Source organism: Taudactylus pleione, unplaced genomic scaffold, assembly GCF_031769625.1.
Source record: "Taudactylus pleione unplaced genomic scaffold, aTauple2 ptg000195l, whole genome shotgun sequence".
NCBI classification, from domain to species: Eukaryota; Metazoa; Chordata; class Amphibia; order Anura; family Myobatrachidae; genus Taudactylus; species Taudactylus pleione.
This window is the reverse complement of record NW_028284597.1, coordinates 5271489-5295318: the sequence shown is the minus strand read 5'-3', so window position 1 is coordinate 5295318 and position 23830 is coordinate 5271489. Positions and strand designations below refer to the sequence as shown.

The 23830-nt window shown below is 46.1% G+C and overlaps 1 protein-coding gene across 4 annotated transcripts in view; it reads left to right on the top strand.

The window, feature by feature from the left end:
• The window catches only part of MAF (MAF bZIP transcription factor), a 362661-nt gene that overhangs the window by 326740 nt on the left and 12091 nt on the right, over positions 1–23830 (top strand). Inside the window, exon 2 of one of the 4 annotated variants that reach the window (XR_015878959.1) lies at positions 361–515. The exons of the other annotated variants lie outside the window; for them this stretch is intronic. The gene's annotated coding sequence lies outside the window, so the exon portion shown is untranslated. The remainder of the gene's footprint in view (positions 1–360; positions 516–23830) is intronic. 4 annotated transcript variants of the gene reach the window in all.

Sequence of the window (23830 nt, the reverse complement as noted above, 5' to 3'; positions counted from 1 at the left end):
TCACTGTCTGGGTTCCCTGGCAGCTGGCGTGGCTCCAATATTTTAATTTTGGACTGTGCTGCAGCCCCAGCTCTGGAGCCGCCACTGATCCCTACCCTAACGCTCCCCCCTAACCCACCTTTCCTGCAGCCTTACCCTAACTACATCCAATATTTACAGTTCTGTCCCCAAAATGCTGATTTTCAAGAAACATTTATGTATCTTGCTAACTTTTGAATTCTAGCTGTTTATATCCACTATTATGTCGTTGAAATAAATCCTGATTTTATGTATATTACTTGTGAGATATTGGAGAGCTTGTCATACATAGGTAGAAGTAATTGTGACCAGCACATGAAATGTTGGCTGTCTTTTCTTCAGTACCTCCTGTGAGCCTTGGTAACAGAAAAGATGTCCTGGACGGACGACGGAAGATTTGATTGAAATGATTTGCATAAAGACCTGAGTACACACAGGGACAGTCCCAGCATAAGCAGTCTCTCCTACTGTGTTGGTTACAGTCTGGTTCACGAAGGGTAAAAACCTCATTGCAACTTTGTTTCTCACACACTGTACTAAAGTGGTATTGGAAAGTATAGATGTATATTAAACTCTCCTCGGGCCTGATCCGTGCTCCACTGTGCAGCCTTTATAAATGGACAATTGATATTACATACTGTATGGCAAAACCACTAACTCATATCCAGTTTTTTTGCATATGAAATTATCCATTACAAATTCATTTAGCAAATAATTTCTGGAGAATTGTAAGAGCTCAGAGCATCAAATTGGCCTCTAGCCGGCGAAAATCAGAAAATGATTTAGTAAGATATTACCAGGTGGAAACCACAAACAGACTCTATTACTGTATATCTAGTACCAGGTGTACATCTAGCAGCTAATGTGTTTGTCAGACTGCTTAATTGTAAGTTTGCAAAACTTTTCTTCTTAATCTAAGTAGCATAGCTTCCTTTAGGAATGATAAAATGATTGTTGTGGGAATCAGAAGTAGCTGTGTATAATACTCTGTTGGTACTGTAGAATATAAGCATATTAGAAGAAGTCACTGAGGAGTTTTAAAGATATGATGTTATATTATAGATAAGAAGTCAAGTAACTAAATATGGTGCCATATTGTTGAGGTAATAATTATTTCACCAAAATGTGACTGCAAAATAAGTGATATGAGGTGAAGGAGGAGGAGGGAATGGAAGACACGGTTTATGACGCTGTTGCCGGGACCAGTTGAATAACTGCTGAGCCACCAGGGATGATAGAATGTCAACCCATCATGTCAACATGATGAATTTCAACATGGTCACTGTTGACATGATAAGCATGTTGACATCTTGACCATGTCGACATAAAAATTATCGACCTAACATCCCACACCTACTGTAAAGGCTGTTAGTACAGAGGGCCTGATTCGCGGCCGCTCATTCGTTCCGAGCGATGTTCGCACATCTGCGCATGCGTATGGGTTGTAATGCGCATGCGCCAACCAGTCAGTGCGGTCGGAAATCGTGTGCTCGCAAAATAGCGAATGCCTGCTAATATGAGTGACAGGATGAGGCGTTTGTGGGTGGTAACAAGGGAAGGTGCTTGAAAACGGGGAGTGGAGATCCGAACGCAGGCGTGCCAAACGGTCAAAACGGGCGTTTAATGGGAGTGCATAATTAACAAAGCAGCGTCAACGACCACGTCACTTGGTTGTCTTTCAGCCTGAACTGCTCACATGATTGCTGTAGGAAAATGCTACCACAAGAATAGCGAGCAGTTCATACGCCGTTCGATGAACTCGATTAATCTAATAAATAGCGGCAATGACGTATGATGCGAGCGGCCAGGGGGCGTTTTTTCAAAATAGTGAGCGCATGTTTCGTTCGCTCGTTCAGACATAGAGGCGTCAACAGACCGCAAAGAGCGAGCGCTTAATTTAAATATCCGGCCCCTTTTTCAGAACGACCATCCGCAAATAGCGTCTAGCTCTGAATCAGGACCAGAGAGCGATGTTACACAGATGACTGTAGGGGAGGAGATGGCTGCTGGTAATAATATGAGGTGCGGTTTTGATCTTTGCGAGATCTACACCTTTTCTGCTGTTTCTGTGCTGAAAATGAACAGGCTGTAGAAATATCAATAAAGGTAAAACACACCTTGATATGAGGTACATCTCATTAGCGGGTTGTGTATGGGATACAGGTAGTCGTGATGCCGTGTGTCAAAAGATGGAGAGCGGCATCCCGATGCTCAGTATCCCGACGGGTTAGGTAAGTATCCGAACACTCTCCCCCTAACCCTCTAACCCTATCCCTCCTTTTCTGCATCCTAACCCTCACTACCCTGCACCCTAACCCTCCCGGTTAGTATCTAAACCTAACCCTCCCCCGGTGGTGCCTAACACTATTCCCTTTGCCCGCAGCCTAATCCACCCTCCTTCAGCCTAACCCTAACACCCCTGGGGTGCCTAAACCTATCCCTCCTCTCGCCCACTATACTTACGATCGGATTGCTGGCTGTCGGCATCTCGGCGCTGGTCTTCTGTCCGCAGTTCGGGATTCTGGCAGCCGGCATCCCAGTGGTAGGTATAATAACTACATCCCTCATTAGCTGTGTAGGGAAGGGGTTAACATGTGAAATAACCTAATGATCCATGAACTCTCACTGCAACTCTTCCAGTATAACTTTATTTTGCACACAAATGTTTGTGTCTGTGTGTGTGTGTGTGTATATATATATATATATATATATATTATATACACACACACACATCGTACTGTATATAGGATAATGTACAACTATTGTGAAATATAAAGGATATTCTATATAGAAAGTCACCAGAACTCTGAACAGTGCAGAGTGTCGCAGTGATGTATCTACTGTAGAATGGGGGCAGGATGTACGGCGGAGGGCCATACTGGACACATGGGCACCGCATATCCTGCCCTCAGGAGAGATTTGCCAGTATTCATGTACAGCAGAGTGCCAGAGCCACACCACTGGCAGCAAACATGTGGGTGTGTGTGTGTGGGGGGGGTCCTATATACGTTAACATTTTTGTCCGACACCTATGCCCTTAATGTTATGTAGCTGCACCTGTTATGCTATAAAACATCCTGGATATTGTATTTATTTATTGTCATGGTGATGAGAGAAACTTCGGGCCCGGTACAGTCTGAGGCTGTGCCCTAGGGCACGATAAGCCACGCCCTAATCACTTCATTGCTGTATCTACCATTGGCTATAAGCAGGAGACCTCAGCAGTCACACACAGGTAACCCTGCACCTGTGTACCTGTCCCCCCACCTCTCAGCACCCATGTACTGTATGGTGGAACTACTGTATGTGTTTTATATATTTTTTTTATTTAATTCCAGTCAGCCTTAACCAAGTTAATAGCAATATTAAACTATAGCTCACTTAAGGCGATAAAAACCCACCATTACTATTTCACTCTGTTTTGGTCTGCTGAATGTTTTATATAATGTGAAGATGGGCCCGCGACATGCAAAGCCTATTTCCTATTGAGTCACATTACCATGACTAAGCCTCTACAGACAGATGACGGTGGTTTCTGTTACACCTAAAAGCTGATTCTGAGTGTCGCACACGGTGTACCATTAGTTACCAGCATTACCGATATCCCTCTTATTTTTAGAAACCAAACTACTGAATTGTTTCATCATCCTCCCATTTTCGGCTCGACTGACTAGTTGCGGCAAGCACTGATCGTGTCAGACGCGGAACCCTGTGCTTCCTGAGGTCAGCATAGTGGTTACTGAGTGGCCGCATTCTGTTACCTAATAATAAGAGGGGGGGAAGCTCAGAGCATGGAGAGTAACAGCTATACAGTATATTGGGGTCAAGTGTTCTATATAGTTAATGTTATTATATATGGGTTCCTGTATGAGAAAGAAGGGCAGGCACATAGACAGGTATAAAAAGGTGCTGCCAGCAGACTGACAGCTAGTGTGTGAAGATTACCTTCCTTCCTTCAACCCCCCTCCTGTGTCCTGACCAGCAGCCAGGCGTTCAGGCACAGGGGGGTGCAGTTGGAGAGGGAACAGGGAAGCGGCCACAGCAGGAGCTGTGAAGCTGGAGATCCTGAATAGCAGTTACCTGCGGCATCAGCAGCAGCAGTGTTCAGTGGTGGTAGTGGTGGAAGCGCCCGGAAGGGGCAGTCTGTCTGTGTTGAGTGAGCTGTCAGTGGAGGAGCTAAGCAGACAGGAGGCGTCCCTCTGACTAAGGAGGCTGAGGCTGGACGTTACCGCTAAAGAGGTGTTGTACAAGTGAGGTGGGCTTGACTGCTTAAGTAGTGGGTGAAATCAGCGGTAGCGCCTCCTGTTGGCAGCAGTCCCCCCTTCTGGGATCTAGAAGGCCTAGAGTGCTGTCAGAGGGGGTGATTGGCAGTAATCACAGGAGAGACGGGGAGCACACCTATCTGTACAACTGCAGATGGAGCAGGAGTTTGGTGATCGGCAGTAATCACAGGAGAGATGGGGGAGCACACCTATCTGTACAACTGCAGATGGAGCAGGAGTTTGGTGGTCGGCAGTGACCTCTATAATTGAGCCCTCACACACAGAGGCACTAAAGAAACTGAAAATACTGGCAGCAAACCTATAGAGACTATGAAATAGCCAGGATACAGTATACAGTATGCCCATTGCATAGTAGGTTTCTTTGTGTCTACATTGGCCAGTAATGGGGTAGTATTTGATCTGTAGCCCACAGTGATAGTTAGGCAATAGACAACCAGTAATTGGAGTACAGGGATTCTATGTCAGGAAACTAGCAGCAGGTGATCCCCGGAGTTCAAGGGACGCCCTCATCAGGCAGAGGAAAGAACTGCAAGAGATATAGTAACTTGGGAGGACTTATTGTTTGAAAGAGTATAGATCCAAAGTTGGCTTTCAGTGACTGATCTGTATATATTTATATATACATATATATCTCTATTAGAGAACACAGCTGGGGGAGATTATACTTATACCAGAGACTTAAAATAACAATTTACAAGCACAAGAAGATTGCTTACGTGACTCTTTTGTCTTACTCAAATGTAACTATACAGCTACTACTGAGTACTGATACTGAATAGTCGTAGAAGTGGAAACATATGTATATAAAATTCTTCTTAATGGATTATATATTAAATCATTGTTTGTAGCATTAGTCAGGAACCATCAAAATTGCATAGATTAACTGAACATATGAATGTTATAAAAGCTGTGAAAGCAATTGTATGTACACCACTGTATACTGAAATGTTTTGTAGGTAGTAAAATGCTTATTGTTAGTAGTCAAGTATGTATTCAAATATAAAGAACAAAACTACAGTATATTATAATCTAAGTGTGTTACTTACCCAGGGGAGTGATGAGAGTTATTGGTGAACACTTAACCTAAGGGGGACAGGATTCGAATAGAACTACTAATATACTTTATATACTGGGTTGCCTACACCATATTACTTAATCCTTATTAGCATTTGTGTTTTCCCAAGTAGGCCCATACCGACAACAAATACTTGGGTGGGGGCACTGATAACATTATATGTACCACTTATTGGGAGGATACAGGTGGGTACATTAGACGGGATCGGTATGAAATACCGCCAGTCCTCTGGCCAGCAGTTCGAATCCCGGGAGCGGCAGGCCGACAGCGCTGGAAAACCTGATCGTCCTACAGGTAAGTAAAAACTAACCTAACCCCCTAACTCTAACCCTCCTTAGGGGTGCCTAACCCTAACCTCCCCCCCAAGTGCCTAACCCTAACCCCCCCTTCCCCGCTGCCTAAACCTAAGTCCCCCCAGGGGGGTGCCTAACCCTCCCTCCCCCTAGCCTAACCCTCCCGGGGGGGGTGCCTACCCCTAAGTCCCCCCGGGTGCCCCAAACCTAAGCTTCCCCCCTGCGGCTGTCCGCTCGCGGTGCCTAGCATCCCTTCGATTGGGATGCCGGGCGCCGGTCTCCCAGCGTCGGGAAAATGACATTTAACCCTCGCCTGGATAAAGCAGTCGGGAAGCCGGCTGTCGGGATTAAGACAGCCGGTTTCCCGATTGCATCCCCATTAGACAAGTGAAATGGGAGTTAGTAACCTGGTGACCCTAGAGAGGGTAAAAGGGGGGTTACACATGTTAAGAAATATATAAGACAAATTTGGCATAAATGAGAAAGCAATAATACACTGATAGCGAGAAGAAATGTATACATGAATATGTATGTATGGGAGGCAAATTGTAATTGATTTGTTAGTAATTGTATTTTTCCTGTCATTGACCTGTACTCACTCTGGATGCCGCATAATTATAGCTGTGCCATCCGACATAGACCTATAAGGCCAGGTACCAAGTTGGCAGCAAATCGGCCACATAGAGTGCTCAGAAATAAATGCAGATCTTCACCGGTATTTAGTGTTAGCCGGGTCCATGCTGCCGCACTGCTCCTATCCATCCACTAGTGATTAAATATCCAAATCACGGTGAGTTGCGCAATTCAGTATTGCTCCAGTGTGGGGACAGCTGCTCCGAAAAGCAGCTGTCGCTACGATGCCTGACATTGCTGCTAGTGATACAGTACTTATCCCTTCCAATCTGGTTCACTGCACATGCATGACCTGATTTCACACATGCACATGGCAGCAACGCATAGAGCAGGAAGTTCACTGGGGCTTGCGATGGATGAGACCGTACCACAAGGGTCTCGTCGCAAGCCCGATGGTCACGATAATCGCGACCTTCGCCAGGCCACCCGCTAAAACTGTGGGTGGTCACCCATAGCTTAGCTAGCGGCCTGGAGGCCAGGGCTAAAAAAACCCCGGCCCGCCCTGATTCAGAGCGAGCGCTCGCAAATAGCGAGCTGCTCTGAATCAGGGCCACAGTACGGAGGCAGCGGGGGAATTTGATCGGATCCCTCTTTGGAACTCCAGACCTACTTCCCATAGGAAGGATCGGGGGTCCGGGAACCCAAGCCAGCTTCACCCAGGCAAACTAAACATTTTCAGAGTTTGCTGACTACTAGGTGGTGGTGGATAGGCCCCTATCAGAGCACATTTACACCAGCCTTTCCTTGGTGCAATAAATCTGTCTGAAATCAGAGACGCCTCTGCATACGCACACGTCTGAGTGTGTGTGTTAATGCTGGCCAATCAGACAGCTTCTCCTCCTTCTGTTGTACTCGGGCACAAGTGAAGATGCTGCTGAGAGATATATGAATCGCCTGTAGCTGCCCAAAGTTACATAGTCACAGCTACAGAGCAAGTGCAGGGAGAGCATTTGAAAGATGCACTTGTACGCAGCATAGTGTCCAATGCATACTTGCCCACTTTTGGAAGAGCATTTCAGGGAGATTGTGAAAGCATGTACATGTACTCTGAGAGGAGTGCCATGAAATTGCCTTACAAGTTGCATCCAAATTAGGGGTGAGCGGGTTCGGATTTCTGAAATCCGAACCCCCCCCCGAGCCCCCCCGATCCGAGTCAGGTTCGACTTTTCCCGCCTGACTCGGATCTGAAATCGAGGCAAAACGTCATCATCCCGCCTTCCGGGTCTCGCGGGTTTTGGATCCTATATAAGGTACCCGCGTCGGCGCCATTTTCTCACTCGGCTGTGGACAGTGAAGAGGGAGGGTTTGAGTTAGGGCTGGCTGGGCTGTGTAGTGTAGTGTAGTGTTGTGCTGTGCTGTGCTGCTGTTGTCCATAGGGGCTGTGTCCACTACTTCAAAGTCCATAGGGGCTGGCTGTGTTGTGCTGTTGTTAATAGGGGCTGTGTCCACTACTTCAAAGTCCATAGGGGCTGGCTGGACTGTGTTGTGCAGTCAGTTGTCCATAGGGGCTGTGTCCACTCCAAAGTCCTGTGCAGTGTCCCAGTCCTAAAGGGGTGCTGTAGTGTTGTCCAGGGGGTGCTCTGTCCATCAGGGGTGCTCCCCCCAAGTGCTATAAAAAAATATATTTTTTCTGTGTTTGTGAATTGTGTGTACAGTAGCCGCACGTGCATCAACAAAGTAGTGCCAAGCGTGCGCCTGTGTCGTAAGTAAAGGGCCGGCTGGCTTGACCGTTAAAGGGTGCTGTAACCCCCAAAGTACACTCCAAACCAAGTAACAATTTTTTTTTCTGTGTTTGTGAATTGTGTGCGCAGTAGCCACACGTGCATCAACAAAGGAGCAGCGCCAAGCGTGCGCCTGTGTCCCATAAGTAAATAGCCGGCTGGCTCATTTCTTAAAGGGTGGTGTAACCCACAAAGTGCACTACTCTCCAGCAAAAATAAAAAAATATTTTCTGTGTTTGTGTGCGCCTTAGCCGCACGTATATATCAAATCGATATAACATAAATGGAGGACCAAACTTTCTCCGATAAAAATAAAATAGAGAAAGATCAAGAACCACTTCCTCCTAGTGCTGAAGCTGCTGCCACTAGTCATGACATAGATGATAACATGCCATCAACGTCGTCTGCCAAGGCCGATGCCCAATGTCATAGTAGAGGGCACATACAATCCCAAATGGCAAAGTTCAGGAAAATGACCTTGAAAAAAACATTTAAATCATTTGAAGAGAAACGTAAACTTGCCAATATGCCATTTACGACACGGAGTGGCAAGGAATGGCTAAGGTCTTTCCCTATGTTCATGACTAGTGGTTCAGCTTCACATGACGATGGAAGCCCTCCTCCCACTAAAAAAATCAAAAGAGTTAAGCTGGCAAAAGCACAGCGAAGAACTGTGCGTTCTAAGAAGATATCACAAATCTCCAAGGAGAGTCCAAGTGTGGTGGTGGTTGCGTTGCCTGACCTTCCCAGCACTGGACGGGAAGAGGTGGCTCTTTCCACCATTTGCACGCCCCCTGCAAGTGCTGAAAGGAGCACCCACAGTCCACTTGCTGATATGCAAATTGAAGATGTCACTGTTGAAGTACAACAGAATGAGGATACTGGTGTAGCTGGCGCTGAGGAGGAAGTTGGCGAGGAGGATTCTGATGGTGATGTGGTTTGTTTAAATCAGGCTCCGGGGGAGACAGTTGTTGTCCGTGGGATGAAAAAGCCCATCACGGTCATGCCTGGGCAGAAGACCAAACATTCCACCTCTTTGGTCTGGCAATATTTCTATCCAAATCCGGACAACAACTGTCTTGCCATATGTACCATATGTAAAGGTGAAATTAGTAGGGGTAGGGACGTTAACCACCTAGGAACATCCTCCCTTATACGGCACCTGCAGCGCGTTCATAAAAAGTTACTGTCAAGTTCAGAAACTTTGGCTAAGACCATAAACAGTCCAGGGACACCTAAATCCCGTTGTCCTGTTGTATCCAAGCGCCTGCAAACCACACCATCAACTCCCTCCTCGTCAATTTCCTCCTTAGACAGGATCGGAAGTAGTCCTGCAGGCCATGTCACTGGCATGACTGACTCTCCTATCCGGGATTCCTCCGGAGGATCCTGCATTGCTACGCCTCCTGCTGCCGCTGCTGCTGTTGCTGCTGCTGGGAGTCGTTCATCATCCCAGAGAGGAAGTAGGAACACCACTACTTTTACTAAACAATTGACCATCCAACAGTCCTTAGCGAGGAGGATGAAGTACGACAGCAGTCATCCTGAAGCAAAACGTATAACTGAGGCCTTGACTGCTATGTTGGTGTTAGACGTGCGTCCGGTATCCGCCATTAGTGCAGTGGGATTTAGACAATTGATGGAGGTAGTGTGTCCCCAGTTCCAAATCCCATCTAGATTCCACTTCACTAGGCAGGCGATACCGAGACTGTACAGAAACGTCAGAAAAAGTGTCCTGAAAAATGCGGTTGTACCCAATGTCCACTTAACCACGGACATGTGGACAAGTGGAACAGGGCAGACTAAGGACTATATGACTGTGACAGCCCACTGGGTAGATGTATCACCTTACGCAGCAACAGCAGCAGCGTCACCAGTAGCAGCATCTCAGAAACGCCAGCTCGTTCCAAGGCAGGCTACGCTGTGTATCACCGGTTTCAGTAAGAGGCACACTGCCGACAACCTCTTAGAGAAACTGAGGGAAATCATCACCCAGTGGCTTACCCCACTTAGACTCTCCTGGGGATTTGTGATATCTGACAACGCCACCAATATTGTGCGGGCATTACATCTGGGCAAATTCCAGCACGTCCCATGTTTTGCTCACACAATAAACTTGGTGGTGCAGAATTTTCTGAAAAGCGACAGGGGCGTGCAGGAGACTCTTTGGGTGGCCCAAAAAATTTCTGGCCACTTTCGCCATTCAGCGACTGCGTGCCGAAGACTGGAGCGCCAGCAAACACTCTTGAACCTGCCCCGCCATCACCTGAAGCAAGAGGTTGTGACGCGGTGGAACTCAACCCTCTATATGCTTCAGAGGATGGAGGAGCAGCAAAAGGCCATACAAGCCTATACACCCACCTATGACATAGGCAAAGGAGGGGGTATGCACCTGACTCAAGCGCAGTGGAGAATGATTTCCGTGTTGTGCAAGGTTCTCCAGCCCTTCGAACTTGCCACACGTGAAGTCAGTTCAGACACTGCCAGCTTGAGTCAGGTCATTCCCCTCATCAGGCTTTTGCAGAAGCAGCTGGAGAAAGTGAAGGAGGAGCTAAGACGGAGCGATTCCGCTCGGCATGTGGGACTTGTGGATGAAGCCCTTCATTCGCTTTGCCAGGATTCCAGGGTGGTCAATCTGTTGAAATCAGACCACTACATTTTGGCCACCGTGCTCGATCCTAGGTTTAAAGCCTATGTGGTGTCTCTCTTTCCGGCCGACACAAGCCTGCAGAGGTGCAAAGACCTGCTGGTGAACACACTGTCAGCTGAAGCGGAACGTGACACGTCATCAGCTCCTTCTTCATTTTCTCCCGCAACTGGGGCTGCCAGGAAGAAACTTAGGTATCCTAAGCAACCCGCTGGCGGTGATGCAGGGCAGGCAGGACCAAGTTTGGACATCTGGTCCAGACTGAAGGACCTGGCAACAATTTCTGACATGTCTACTTTCACTACATATGATACTGTCACCATTGACAGAATGGTGGAGGATTACATCCGTGACAGCATCCAAGTAGGCATGTCAGACAGTCCATACCTGTGCTGGCAGGAAAAAGAGGCAATTTGGAGGCCCCTTTACAAACTGGCTCTATTTTAAATGAGTTGCCCCCCCTCAGTGTGAAAAAGTGTTTAGTGCAGCCGGGAACCTTGTCAGCGAAAGGCATAGGAGGTTGCTTCCACAAAATGTGGAGAAGATGATGTTCATCAAAATGAATTATCAACTCTTCCAGGGAGACCAGCCTCCAGAACGTACAGAGGGACCTGTGGTGGTGGATTCCAGTGGGGACGAGTTAATACTCTGTGAGGATGAGGATGTACACAACACTGAAGAGGGTGAGGAATCGGTGGATGAGGACGACATCTTGCCTCCGTAGAGCCAGTTTGTGCAGGGACAGATTAATTGCCAGCTTGTTTTGTGGGGGCCCAAACGAACCAATCATTTCAGCCACAGTCGTGTGGCAGACCCTGGCGCTGAAATGATTGCTTTGTTAAAGTGTGCATGTCCTGTTTATACAACATAAGGGTGAGAGGGAGGGCCCAAGGACAATTCCATCTTGCACCTCTTTTTTTTTCTTTGCATTATGTACAGTTTGGGGCCTAGTTTTTCAAACTGCCATCCTGTCTGCCACTGCAGTGTCACTCCTAGATGGGTCACGTGTTTGTGCCGCCCACTCGTGTCGCTTAGTATAGTCATCCAGCTACCTCAGTGCAGCCTTTTGGATATAAAAACAATATTGTGAGGTGTGAGGTGTTCAGAATAGACTGGAAATTAGTGGAAATTAAGGTTATTGAGGTTAATAATAGCATAGGAGCAGAAAAACCAACACATTCTGTGATTTTAGCTGTTTTTATGCTTTTTTAAAAAAAAATACAGATCCAAAACACAAAACCCAGAACCCAAAACACGGAAGGGTGGTTTTGGCAAAACCAATCCAGATCCAAAACACGAAGAAAGATCCAGATCCAAAACCAAAACACGAAAATTGGTCGTGCACACCCCAAATGAGCCCCAAAGCATACATGCCTACCTTCCTGCTGGAGGCTCCTGATTATTCGGGTAACTCCCCTGCACCCTCGGAAGGGTAGGCATTTCTCCCGCATTCTGCCCACTTCCTAGTGAAGTGGGCAGAATTAGGAGAATTTCTGCCGTGATCGCGGGTGTCCATGCAGGGGGCGGGGCTTAATGACGCAATTCTACATGATATGCGTCATTTGGCTCCGCCCCCTATTTAAATGTAAGCCAATCCAGGTATTTTGCTGCGAGGGGCGGGGCTTAATGACACGATTCATCAGGCCCCACCCCCATCGCAACCCACCTGCCTCTCCCCCCAGGGTTTCTCTCGGGGAAGAGACAGGCAAAGGTAGGCAACTATGGCCCCAAAGCAGTCAGTACGATCTGCTTGTTGATGAAAACACAGATACTTTTGAGAAAATGCCTGTAACCATAGGGATCATTGGGCCTGATACACTACGGATCGCTATTCTGCTTACACGCACGCACCGCAGTTGCTAGTATTAGTGGTGCTATTTAAAATGTTTGCATTCACATTGCGATCGCATCTTAACATAAGGACGCCCACTTCCCCTTACATCCGTATACTAAGGGAACATAGCAAAACCATTGAGTAACATTGGACCCATATGCACACTTGCACAAGCCCTGACCTTACTCAGAAATTGCTACCAGCCACGCACGCTATTAGTGCTATGGCTGCTTATGGCCATGCAGTGGATAATTTATGCACGCCCTGCAACGGCGTTGAAACGCACTGGCACGCCTGCGTTCGCCCGACCACCCCGTCACCACCCACACACGGCACTTCCTGTCAATCACTCTGCTCTGGGTCTGAGTAGCCTCTGCAATCGCAATTCCGAATGTAATTGCTATTTCGTGTACGCGCACTGCGATGCACGCGTAGTATGCAACATTCGACCGATGGTGTGCGTATTCGCAACTGTGTTCCTTGCTGAATCGGGCCCATTGTGCCTTATAACCAATGCAGGGAAATGATCCAGTTTGAGTGAATATGGCGCCCATTTATTAACTTGTATGATAAATGGTGCTCCAGCCAATCAGCTCCCAACTGTCATTTTTCTAACAGTTGACAGTTGGGAGCTGATTGGCTGGAGCACCATTATCATACACAGTGACATTTATCATTAGTTTTGGTGATAAAACTCGTTAATAAATGAGGCACTATATATGTGTTTTTTTTATATATAAGAGTTTCATTATGGGAGCAAGGTGGAATCAGGGAGATTGCTACTACAGTAATCAGGGAAAGTTGGTAAGTATGGTTCAATGTGGCCATATTTGCAGGGCCGCCATCAGGGGGGGACCGTCGGGACTACTGACCCGGGCCTGGACACTGAAACAGGGAAGGGGACCCAGGCCACTCCTAAAGCCCGTCCACCACCACTACTCCAACCCGTGTAAGTGAAGGGGCCCTCATCAAATGCCCACCTGTCGCCACAACTGCCAGCACAAATATATGGGGCCCCCCAACCCGCTGCTACTGAAAGGTGCCGCTCGGTCCTGCTGTCAGTCCCCCCTATGCCAATGCACAATAACGTTTATCCGGTGCGCGTGACTTCTTGAAGTCACAGCAAAGCCACTGAAGGAGAGAAGAGCCACGGTGCCAGAGGAGCAGCAAGCAGCATAGAACAGAAGAAACAAGGTAAGTTTCATATGATGGCTGAGGCAAAAGAGGGCTGCAACACCACTGCAGAGAGTGAGGCAGATGTGGGCAGAGTGCAGGGCTGGATAGACATACTGTAACGGAATCGGTATGAAATATCGATGGCCGCATGGCCGGCGGTTCGATTCCCGGCAGCGCCTGGCCGACCACAGCAGAGTTCCCGACAGCGCTGGAAATCCCGATCGTCGATAGGTAAGTATGTTCTAACCTAACCTCCTAACCCTCCTTAGGGGTGCCTAACCCTAACCTCCCCCCCAAGTGCCTAACCCTAACCCCCCTCTAAGTGCCTAACCATAACCCCCCCTTCCCCGCTGCCTACACCTAAGTCCCCCAGGGACTTAGTCCCCCCCCGGGGGTGCCTAACCCTAACCCTCCCTCCCCCTAGCCTAACCCTAACCCACCCAGGGGGGTGCCTAACCCTAAGCCCACCCCCCCCCGGTGCCCTAAACCTAACCCTCCCCCCCGCGGCTGTCCGCTCGCGGCGCCCGGCATCCTTTCGATTGGGATGCCGGGCGCCGATCCCCTGGCGTCAGGGAAATGTCAGGCGTCTACATCTAGACCCCCGGCATTTCACCCTCACCGGGATATGACAGTCGGGAAGCCGGCTGCTAGTTAAAAGGCAACCGGCTTTCAGATTGTATACCACTGTAACATATATGTGTACACATAGCCATAACCTATGTGTAACACATAGGCTATTAGAAATAGATCTATCTATGTGTTTGCAGGCATATCATTGCCACATATGCTGCATGTGCAGATGCATCTTGAAGTGTGTATAATGCTGGGTACACACTGGCAGATATATTGGTCGATTAATCGATCACCCAATATATCGGGTGCCCGTCGGCCAGTGTGTACCAGCGATATGTCTGTGAACGACGTAGTTCACAGGCATATCGCGTCGGCTCTGCTACACAACCGATGCCCAATATATCTGCAGATATATTGGTGCATCGTGCTGTGTGTACGGGCAGTCAGCCGACCGTCCGTACACTTGCTGTAGTGGCCAAGGGGGAGGGGGGCGCCCCTGGGCCAGCGGGACCCGCAGCCATTTGACATGATGGTTGGTCAGTGTGTATGAACAACCATCATCTGCAGATATATCTGTTAGTTGTGTACCAAGGGCCATAAGGAGAGTTGGGACTAGCCGTACCTGCCGTCAGCTGCAGCCCGCGCCCTCCTCTGGCTCACGGAGTGTGGGGGGCCCTGCCTATTTTGTCAGTTCTGGGCCCCACAATTTCTGATGGCAGCCCTGCATATTTCTATAACTAATTTGTTCATAGCAGGAACCTGTCCTTCCTCTGACCTCACTGTCCTAAAAGGGCCGACCATAGAGTAACAACGGAAAAGCATTTAACCTTATAAAAATCCATGTCACCCATATAAATATACAAGTGCCCTAAACATTAGTGTGAATAATACCCTATTTAACGTCTTCTATACAGTACATAATGAGCTCCCCATCTGACAATGAGCTCTCTATTACTGACTGCTGACACGGATAGCTTCTGTCATCATGTGCCTTACCCAGCCATTACGTATTTAATAAATTCATTTCATTTACATCTTGGGAGTTCTTGTTTGAAATCTGGCTCAGGGCATAAATCAAATTAATTCAGTGGTTTGGGATGAACTGTGTGTGATTGTCGTGTTACAAATAATGCAGAGATATTGGCAGCCAGAGCCGGAGAAATACTGTACTCTCTATTGTGCAAATAGTGCAAAAAAGTCCCCGGGAGAGTGTATAGAACATGCTGATAATCCCTAAAACAGGAGAGGCTTTACCTGATCATTGTAATAAGTCATATCAGGAAATTAATTCTATTGTTTTTATAAACATGTAACAATAATGAGAAATCTTGTTTTAAAGCATTTAGAATGTTGGTAAATTTACGCTAATGGGTATGACGCTAGAAACCTGCTGCTGTTGCTAGTATTGCGTCAGTGCTCTGTATGCACCTGGGTCTTAAGCCAGCCATACACGATGCGATTATACATTGGTAAGTTGTGTTGTTATGATTGCCCTTGAAATTCTCCATACGATGTTGTGGTCAAATGGTGTACCATTGATTTGTTACGATCATAGGATAAGATGCATAGAAGTGTATCACATTGTACACAATAAATCGTAATCTTACGGTTTTGCATTAAGATCTACGATCCAGCTATGCAACTGCATCGTATACACACAGAAACAATACACGATGTGCACTATTTATCGTTACGATTGACTGAAATCGTCTACATTGTGCCAAAAAAATCGCACTGTGTATGGGCCGCTTTAGGCACCAATTTTGTTCTATCCACATAAACTGCAGATAAATGCAACATGGAAACCTACAGGGAACTCGGGGCCTGATTCACTACGGATCGCGGCTGTGATTACGCACGCAGGTCTGCTGCAAAAATATGCAAATTAATATAATCGCAAAGCCGTCACACAGCCAGCATAGAGACGTCCACTACCACTATCTCACATCGTTAATACATACTTGCGTACTCTCACTGAATGTCAGGGAGATGCCTTGAAATAGTAGCAATCTCCATGGTTTCCTGAAGAGGCTAGCAATCTCCATGATTACACCTTACCTCCATTATGTAGCTGTTATATACTTGGAAAAAAAAAAAATATATATATATATATATATATATATATATATATTATAAACTTCATTGAAAAAAAGTGTATCCAAATAACCATCCTGGAATACCAACATTTCGGGACCACAACCACAAGGTCCCGAAACGTTGGTATTCCAGGATGGTCATGGTAGCTACCTGGACTATTTGGGCTGTGATATTATGGTCTTGACAAAGGGCACTGTGTGGCCCGAAACGTCGACTTTTTGAACTGCTAACCTGATGACGTGAGTTATTAAAGTTGCCTGTCTACTTTATGGAGATTGGTGAGTGCTCTCTCTTCTTTGCATATATTTGTGGCTGCCTATGGATGACCTGAGTTCTGCACCCCAACAAGTTGGTTGTGTTCTCTGTGAGTGCCGTTCCTACACTGGATTTATATATATATATATATATATATATATATATATATACACACACACACACACATAGCCAAGGAAGTTAGGTGGCAATCAGGAGATCCAGTCTTTAGGTAAATAAACCCATAACCAGAGTGTTTATTATTGTGGTCTGGGGTCGACGTTTCAGGGAGCGTATCCCCTTCCTCAGGACAAACAATGTTGACATTGTTTGTCCTGAGGAAGGGGATTCGCTCCTCGAAACGTCGACCAGACCACAATAATAAACACCCTGGTTCTGGGTTTATTTACCTAAAGACTGGATCTCCTGATTGCCGCCTAACTTCCATGGCTGTGTATACTGTGGGGGTGCGTTACCCTCAAGGAAGGCACCGGAGCAAATACGTATTTGAGAACACTGGAGTGCCGGAGCCTATTTCTACACACTCACAAATATAAATGGTATAATCAGTGCAATTTCCCTGCATTGGTTATAAGGGACGTAGTTAATAGACCAGCGGACTAAATGCCACCGGTCTATATCCCGACACAAGAAGACTGGCAAGAGATAGAAGATGGGCGTCAAAATACAGACGCTGGAGTACCGAAGGACACCAGACCGATCGAGGCGAGTCCGGCCGTCCTTAGTACTTAGCCACTTAGACACCCCCTGGGGAGGATTAGGGTTAGGCACCCCTAAGGGAGGGTTAGGGTGCAAGGGAGGGGACTTAGGTTTAGGTATCCCCGGGGGGGGACTTAGCGTTAGGCACCACCACGGGGAGGTTAGTGTTAGGGGAGAGAGAGGGGAGGGGAGGGTTAGGTGACTTACCTGCAGCTGTCAGGATTTCCTCCGGTCGGGCTGACGCTGTCGGCATTTCAATCCAATTCCGATTATAAGGTACAGTGTTATATCAGTGGGCCTGATTCAGAGCCGGATGCTCTGACCAGAGCGCTTGCTCTGAATCAGGGCCCTCCTCCATGAAAATGTAGCGTCCTCCTGGACGCTCATATAGCTGTGGGTAACCACCCACAGCTATAGTGAGCGTCCATGATGATGGTCGCGATGGTCAAGACCATCGCGACCATCGGGCTTGCGACGGAGACCCTGTGGTAGGGTCTCGCTGCCGCAAGCCCTGGAGTGATTTTGGCTCTATCAGAGCCAAAATCACTCCCACTGACATCACTAGTGATGTCAGTGGGGCTGGCTTCAGACGGTAGGCGTTCCCATGGGAACGCCTCCGTCTGGCCGCCACGCCCCCGGCACGCCCACCAAAGGGGGCGTGCTGTCAATCAACATCGACAGCACGCCCCCTTTGGTGCGAGACCCGGAGCGACAGCTTGGCTGTCGCAGTCCGGGTCTCGTGCATGCGCTCGACGCAGTGGGGCACCATCGACCCGTTTGCGAGCGTCCTTTGCTCGCGAACGGGTCTGAATGACCCCCTTAGGGCCTGATTCAGAGCCGGACGCTGTTTGCGCTCGCTCGTTCAGAAAAAGGGGGCTATTTAAATTGACCGTTCGCTCTTTGCGGTCTGTTCACGCCTCTATGTCTGAACGAGCGAACAAAACATGCGAACGTAATTTTGAAAAAAACGCCCCCTGGCCGCTCGCATCATACGTCATGTCCGCTATTTATTAGATTAATCAAGTACATCGAAAGGCGTATGAACTGCTCGCTATTCTTGTGGTTGGTTTTTCCTACCACAATCATGCGAGCAGTTCTGACTATAAAACAACCAAGTGACGTGGTCGATGACGCTGCTTTATTAATTATGCAGTTGCACACCCTTAAAACGCCCATTTTGACCGTTTGGCACGCCTGCGTTCGGATCTCCACTTCCCGTTTTCAAGCACCTTCCCCTGTTACCACCCACAAACGCCTCACTCTCAAAATAGCAGGCATTCGCTATTTAGCGAACACACGACTTTCGTGAAATTGCTAACCTCGTCACACGCAGTGAGTGCACAAGCTGAGTATGCCATCTCAGTGGCTAATTTATGCACGCCTATGCAACTTCACTGAAACGGACAGGCACGCCTGCATTTCTCCAACCACTCCCCCGTCACCACCCCCAAACGCTGACGTCCTATCCCGTGATCTGCAATGGCTTTCTTTCTGCCTGATTGCAATGCTAACTCACGCACGCACACTGCGCTGTATATGCATGCGCCATCGGTCAATCTGCGCACGCTGATGCAGTTGCAATCCGTAATGAATCAGGCTCTCTGTGCACTAGTGAAAACACTTGTAAAAAATACGTTTTGATTTGCACAATTACTCACATTTCCATACCTCCCCAACTGTTCCAAATTTAGCCGGGCCAGTCTCTATTCCAGGGGATTACCCCACTGTCCTGATTATTAGGAATAGTTTGGAGGTATACAGTATCTTACTGTTCAATGCTCTTTAAATGCAACACATACTGTATCATTGCTGCATTAAAGGGTGAGGTGTTAAGAGTGAGACGTTAGGGGTGACCTAGCATATATCAGTGTAAGATATGTCCACAAGTGCTGACAGTCATGACCGGTCATTACAGGAGCAGAAGGAGCTGTAATTGATTTTCCTAGTGCAGTATTTTTATTTATATATATATCTATATATTTACAGAAATTACATATAGTTTTAATAATGGTCATGTACTGTATTAAGGCAAAACTGGGCAGATGCTTTATTTTTGGCAAAATGTTTGAAGGTTTTTTAACAGCAAATCACTGTATTGTGGAATGTACAGTAAGTGATGACTTTTACTATATAAGTAGATTTCACAAGTTCTTATGAGATTTTTGTTTAATGCAAAATAAGACATTAATAAGATGATTTTATCAGTCACAGTTTTTAATTATAAATGCAAAATAAAAACAACTTAATTCTAAGTTTAAGACATTTTAAGAACAAATATGAGAAGTCTTCTTGGGAAAAATGAATGTACAGAGGGTCATGCAGCAGCGATTCTACTAGCATCCATCTCTGAGTCTTTGGACGCAGCAGCGATGCTAAACTATGCTAATGCAGCAGGAGGCGTCTGAGGACACAATATGCCTCCTGCCAGTATCGCAGTTCTGAGTGCTGTGCCTGAAGACGCAGCATCAGATCACCATTGTGACCATTGGTCGCAATTGTTGCAACCATTGGGTAAGCCTAAGCTTGCTCAGACTGGCCGCCTGAACTGCTCAGCTGGGGCTAGGAAATCTGCATCGGAAGACACAGACCTGGCCGCGACACGTCCCCGTTTTGTCCTGTGGCTGCCCCTTCCCCAACCCCCCAAACGTTCACAGCCTGTCAATCGGGCTGCAGTTTAGGGGGGATCTGCGAGCGATCTCACAGGACCCGTTCTGCACATGTGCGGTCCTCCCGCCATAAACTTCAACACCCCTTCTTTTCAAAATAAAAAAAATTGGAACATAATTGACCCCCACCAATGATCTGCCTATGCCACGTAGTGTCAGTCTGCCATGTGTGACCACATTCTGGCAGCCTCCACCCTAATTACCTGTGTCCAGTCATCGGACAAATATTGAGGCTCCTCTTTTTACCGTTTTCTATTTTAAGACTCCTCATTTCTTTTGCATATGAGCAAGAATTACATTTCGCTTGAACACTATTATTTTGGTTTATATCTAACAGAATAAAAATATTTGTGCAGAGCTATATATATATATATATATATATATATATATAAGGGTGAGATACTGGAGTATTGATTGCTGTTGTGCAAGCCCTCAGTTATATTTCATGGCACCGGAGTATGTTTATTTTCACAAGCCTCTTTGCTGTGGCCCAATTTACCATGCTACAATGGCTCAGAAATTGCCATATGCTACATAATTGCGAATTGTAAGAATCATCATATACAGCATTTGTTGTCTGTGGTCTCCTTGCTGCCTGAATATTGACTTCGTTGAATAATATATTTTTTTGTGTATGAGATAATGGCAGCTGAAAATATGGAAGGTTTGCACCATCTTATTACCGTTGAACAAGGAGCTGTTTTAAGTTTTTCGGAATCTGAAGCCGAAGCTATTCTCTTTACAGAGGATATCGCTGATTATGGAACCATATCAGCTCCAGTTGATTTGTACAATGATCTGTTACGACTTAGAAAAAGGGAAACAGACTTTTTTTTATCATGGGCTTACATTGTCTAAATATTATAAAGATAAAAACATTCCGAGGGGCTTTCGAGTTAAAAATGTGCCCACAATAGGTCGTTACAATGTGGAATTTTGTAAAAAATGGACATCAGTCCTGAACAAATGCTCGTTTGACCTCTTGTTATTAGTCATAGAGGAATCGAAAAGAGAGATGATGTCTGCTAAATTAAAAAGAAGGGAATTTGAGAATATGCATGCTGCTACTTTGAGAGCGGACAAACAATCGGATTGGGAGGTTAAACTTAATGCACAAATTGACTTATATAAAAATGAGTTAATCAAATTCAAGGCTGAAAAAAGAAAGAAGGTAGATCTGGACTATGAACAACACAGGGTATATCATTGGCTCACAGGAGCTTACCCCCAATCTGATAAAAGACCTTTATTTAGAAGAACCGCCTTTAAATCTCGGGGTGATACCTCCGATGATACAGTAACTACGGAGATTGAAACTGATTCCACAGTGAGGCCTAAACAAAAGGGGCGAGTTCTTTCTCCAGTTGGCAATCGTACTCGGGCACGTTTTTTAGATTCTGGCCTAAACACACCCGGAGAGGCCAGCAGAATAAAAGGCAGAGGAAGGCCACCCAAAGGTCGCAGGACTTAGTTTTCAACCTATCAAATAGGTCCTTGTCTGATGCTGAAGTAGCTGTACTGAGTAAGGGTCTATCTTTTGTGCCTACAGTACCTTTTGATCGTACGCAATGGAAGATTGAGTCCTTTATGTTAAATAAAAGTTTAAATATCAAGGAATATTTTGCCGATAAGGTGTCCGTTCCGAATATAATACCCCCACAGCTGTTGAAATTACAAGCTAAATCATCGTTTGACCCATTGAGTAACAATGCCTCTATTAAAACTTTTTCCCGACTATTGGATAAAGCAGTCAGTGAGAACGTGCACTGCAAAAAAACGAAATTTTGGAATTTGAACAAGCAAGAACGTTTAGCACTTAAAAATCTATCAGTGTATGATGATATTGTGATCCACCAGGCGGATAAGGGGAGAGGGATTGCTGTGTTAAATTTACAAGACTATAGGGATGAAGCATATAGGCAATTGGGAGACGTGACAACGTATTCTAAGTTAGCATATGATCCTACCTCTTTGTATAAGAGGGAATTAGATCTATTATTAGAAGAAGCGTGTAATCAGGGAATTATCTCAGGTTAAATTAAAAAAGCTCTTGAGGTTAAATTCCCTGTTACACCCTTGCTGTACCTTATCCCAAAATTACATATGGATCCTGTGAAACCACCCAGGTGACCTATCATAGCGGCCCGTGGCTCATTATACCAACCCATATCTACATATTTGGATTCCTTGTGTTCAAGCTAGACCTACTCTCCTTAAAGACACTAACACCTTGTTACATTCGTTGGCTAACTTACAGGATTTACCATCTGATTGTTGGTTATGTTCCGTTGATGTTTGCAGTCTGTACACCTGTATCCCTCATGGGGAGGGTCTGCTGGCAACTAGTAATTTGATTACGGGTAACCCTCTGTATGTGGGGCCTGATGTACAATTTTTTATGAAGCTATTGGAACTAACCCTGACCCGTAATTACTTTTTGTTCGATGGTTCTCATTTTGTACAACAGTCTGGCTGTGCGATGGGGTCCAATGTGGCCCCATCCTCCGCTAAAGCGTTCATGTTTACCATCGAACAGGAAGTATTTTTTACTGATCCAGAAGTGGCTAGTAATGTACTTGCATATTATCGATTTATCGATGATCTGTTTATAGTGTGGGGAGCCAGCGCGCAAGCCTTTACAGATGTGATTGACAATTATAATCGATTGGATAAACCGGTTACATTTACCTGCACCATCGATTTTAATCAAGTCAATTTTCTGGATGTAACCATTACGAAGCTTGATGGTAAATTGGTTCCGTCTTTATATACTAAAGTTACGGATAGGAATAATATTCTGCTGGCCAGCAGTGCGCATCCGGCACCTCTTAAAGATGCACTTCCCTTCTCTCAGTTTCTGAGGGCTCTCAGAATTGCTAAAGATCGTCAGGAGGGGATTAAACAACTTGAAGCTATGTGTGTCAAATTTAGTGACAGAGGATACAGCGCTGCTGTTATACAACGTGTTAAGAACAGGGCTTCGTCTATTCCTGTAGATAAATTATTACCTGCCCTATCCAGCAAGTCTAAAGATACTAATAAAAAACACATTTGGGTTAACAAATTCAATCACATGAGCACTCAAATTAATCGTGAAGCCAAGGCCCTTTGGCCTATTATTACCTCTGATAAGGATTTGGGGCCTCTACATAATACCACTCTTATGTCATGTTACCGAAGGGGTAAGAATCTCAAGGACTATCTGGTTCGTAATGATATCTCCCAGTTAGGCCAAGGTAATAGGACATCAATGCTGGGTAAATCTAGAAAGGGATGTTTTCTATGTCCCAATTGTATTTCTTGCAGGTCTTTATTAGTAGGTTCCGTATTTTTTCATCCATTTACGGGGGCCAAATTTAATATTCGACATTACCTTACATGGACATCTAGTTTTATTGTATATGCCATCAGTTACCCTTGTTCAAAAATGTACATCGGCAAAACTGAATGTACACTGAGAGTTTGCATGGCCAACCATCGTTCAGCCATTAGGGCAGCACTGGTTACGGGTACCAGTGAACAGCCTGTTGCTAGGCATTTTGCCGAGGCTAAGCATAATATTGCTTCTTTGAGGTATAGAATTATCGATCGCATACCCCCACTCAGAAGGGGTGGTGATCGATCTAAATTACTTCTCCAGTGTGAAACCAAATGGATCATTAGATTGGATACTTTAGCACCTAAAGGTTTAAATGAGGCACTAGGGCTTCAGAGCTTCATTTGATTATGGATATGTAATATCATGTACTTCTTGGTAGACACTAGAGTATTTGTTATGTTCTGGGTCCAGGATATGTTCATCTATAAGTGTATTCATTTTGTGGGTTATCCATTAGTAGGAG